Raw genomic sequence first — 3,664 nt, forward strand, 5'->3', positions numbered from 1 at the left:
AAACAATTTAAAGGCAATGCTACCAAATACTAATTGAGTGTATGTAAACTTCTGACCCACTGGGAATGTGATGAAAGAAATAAAATCTGAAATAAATAATTCTCTCTACTATTATTCTGACATTTCACATTCTTAAAATAAAGTGGTGATCCTAACTGACCTAAAACAGGGAATTTTTACTTGGATTAAATGTCAGGAATTGTGAAAAACTGAGTTTAAATGTATTTGGCTAAGGTGTATGTAAACTTCCGACTTCAACTGTATATATATATATAAAGCGGTGACAACATACATGCAAGAAGGGACATGTATTTATATATTTTATAATTCTTTGACAGATCCTATACATTATAATATATCAAAGCAGATTTACTTACCAGAGCACGTCATGGCCACTGAGATTATCCATAATCATAGGTTATTTCACTCTCTGCTTGGATGTTTTCAATAGCAAACAAGCAAAGATGAGGTTTACATTGGACTATCATCTTTTTCATTTTGCAATTTGGGGACCTGTGGGCATCATTTACCAGCCTCCCCAGTGAACCATCTTCGCAGGATGCATCTATGCTAAAATTGAAGAGGGAAACAGATTTACGTTTTCTCCACAAAACATATAAACATATAGAGATTAACTGACGTCTTATAGGGTTTTACTTACCACCATGAGCCATTGTTCCATTCAAAATCAAACAAGAAAGCATTTTGCTTTTCCGTATACTTCCCCTGCCTCTTGTCCCGTTCATATTGCGATATAAACTCCCCACGGTACTCGAGGACAAAGGATCCCTTTTCAATTGGTGCTGAGGCAAATACACCACGTCCTGATGTAACAAAGTTAAGAACTTAGTATCAAGTAATACAGTTCAAATTAGGTTAATGAATTGCAGTTGATCAGACCCATTTAGCCTGCTTATCAATGTGGATGATTTAATATTTAGGGGAAAGATCCATTGCAGGGGTGCAAACTGGTAAGGACCCAAAAAGGTGACATCATTCAAAATAAATTTGGTCTGAAAACTATGAAATCACGAGGAGACGTATTTTATGTTGGATTTAATGACAGATCTAAAGCTAAAAACGGAAACGCCGAAACAATGGCGTTAAAGCGGGTCAAAAAGAGATGTGATCCCCGGTCAGGTTCCAGCAGTTATCACCACTAGACCTGCAGTGACTTGCACCGCTGAGTCTGCCTTTGACTCCTCGCTTTAGACCGCTTTATTGCAGACTTTGTATTTAAGGACATCAGCGTACACAAAAAAATCCCAAATCACAACAGGCAGGGATTACGCACACACCCACTCATGTTGTGAACACTCTGTCGGTAGGCCTACTCGGCGGTGCATTTTCGCTGTTCTGTTAACTTGAATGGTGCCGTATTTGTTCTATGCGCTGATACGCATCATTCACATGTATTGTACATTTTTATCACCCAAATGCTTCTACATTCCGTTTATCGATGGGGTTGTTATGATCAAATGTTAAAAACATTTTTTGAATTTAAATCACATTACAGGCTTTCACACATAGCACGAACGGTCTGCCGACTGGCCAAGGAAATTACCACCAATATCACACATTCTAATAGAAGTTGGGAGGTGTAGTTCATAAATCTTGAATATTTTTCCCCATCCCCCAACTGCTTGCAAAATAATCACAACATAACTTCTGAAATTGGATGTTAAAGCCGTATGTGTCTAATGCAGCGGTACGCAGTGATTTTTTCACTTGTGTAAGACTTGAATGTGTTTCAAATGACATCCCAATATGGTATGAGTAGCGTGTGTGTATAACATACCTTTATAGTCATTGATCCATTTGACTTTATAACAAGGCTTGTCACTTCCAGAAATAATAAAATGAATAGCCTCAGCCTCAGGACTAAGTCTGGCTCTTCGTTTTGACATGCTCTTCAATTGCCCATGTGCTCCTCAACTAGAAAACATCTACATTGGAAGATGACAAAAAGTCAGCGAGACAAATACAGAAAAGACTAATACTTGATTTGAATCGAATAAGGATATATCAAATGGTATTAGTGTGCCTTTAGTCATATCGTGCTCATGTTCTTACTAATGCAGTATCTGGTTAGCTTATTAGGCTAACCGATCAGTGCAAACCTTATGCAACTGCAATCACAATAGCAATCTTTTCACAGTAAGCTCAGTAAGCAATATTAACACCTTCAAAGATAAATACTGTTATAAAAGTATAGTACTGTAAACTCTACAAATAACATTATCTGAACTGAACAACCAATATCATCACTTTGGCTTTAAATGGAAAAACATGATAGTGCTAAGTAACATTTGTGGTCAAGAACACTTAAATGTAAGAACAGCTTAGATAATAACTATCTCTTTAGTTGTAAATGAAGAAAAATAAATGTATTACCTTCATTTCTCTTGCACTTCTTCCAGTTCTGAATTTTCCATGTGGCAAAAGTCCTTTTCATTCCTTTCAGCTAATTTGCTAACATTAGCTTATCTGGCTAATTGATGCTAAATTACGTTTTTATTTGAGGGATTTAGGGGGATTTTATAATAATAAATAAATAATATGCCATTTAGCAGACGCTTTTATCCAAAGCTTAGTTATAGTTGACTATGATGACATGTATTATGTGTATTCAAGTAAATCTATCTTGAATAGTTGGAAAGTGTGCTCAAACAAAATCAGGATATGTCACGTAACTAAAGTGTGTCACGTGACTAAAGTGTGTCACGTGACTAAAGTGTGTTTAAAGTGTGTTAATGTTCCAAAACTGACCACTAGGTGGCGTATTCAAAGGTGAGCAAAAAGCGTAAACACACACACACACTTCAAATCATGAGATTGTGACATTTAAAGACTTTTCAGATTTTTGGTTTAGGGGCATTCTATGGTCGTCTAGAACACTGTAGTGAGCTCGGAAAAATGAGGACTCCAAAAATGTCCTCATATTTCCGAGCGTCCTGACATTGAAGGTGAGATTTCATAAAATTGTCTTCATATGTCACTAAAACGAGTACACACACACACACACACACACACACACACACACACACACACACACACACACACACACACACACACACACACACACTCCCAGTGGGGCCTTCAATATAAAAGGGTTTTCATGTTACTGTGCCAAAGAGTTCCTGGAGTGTTGACTCCAGTCAACCAGTCAAAGGGCCAGTGTCAGCCTAAAGGTTAGAATATTGCCAAATCTGTTGTCTGTCTGTGGGAGTCTAGATTGGGGAAGCTGCTCCTCTCTCAGCTGCTTTTGAGGTGCTTTGAGCAAAGCGTTTAATCCCCTTAACTGTGTAATGGCTGTGCTAGAGAGCGCAGAGCTATGAATGTATAACTCCATTGTAAAGACACATCATACATGCTTTATGCTGCTTATCTTGGGGGGGGGGGGGGGGGGGGGGGTGACTTTTCTTGTTAGATATTGGAACTGGAAGTAAACATAATGCCCCATCTACAACTACATCACTTTCCTATGATGCCTTTTAGAGAACATGCATTCAGCTTAATTTGTGTTCTGGGATACTAGGCCTGCAATATTGTTTTATTTGGCCATCTATCATGGACTGGTGCTTTTTCAGTTGACGTGTACTGCTGCTCTTTTCCTCTGCTCAGTGAGATGTGCAGTGTGGCCTAATCACAGATCAGAGTATTA

At 38.1% G+C, this 3,664-nt stretch overlaps 1 long non-coding RNA gene across 1 annotated transcript; it reads right to left on the bottom strand.

Annotated features, from left to right (window-relative positions):
- Positions 1–396: 396 nt before the first annotated feature.
- Positions 397–3,388, bottom strand: LOC311128860. Its single transcript, XR_014613231.1, has 4 exons — positions 2,395–3,388; positions 1,799–1,946; positions 662–824; positions 397–570 (listed from the first exon to the last, which is right to left on the bottom strand). It is a non-coding gene; the product is annotated as an uncharacterized lncRNA (long non-coding RNA).
- Between the last annotated feature and the right edge of the window lie 276 nt (positions 3,389–3,664).

Source organism: Coregonus lavaretus (genome assembly GCF_964263955.1).
Source record: "Coregonus lavaretus genome assembly, chromosome: 5".
Taxonomy (NCBI): Eukaryota; Metazoa; Chordata; class Actinopteri; order Salmoniformes; family Salmonidae; genus Coregonus; species Coregonus lavaretus.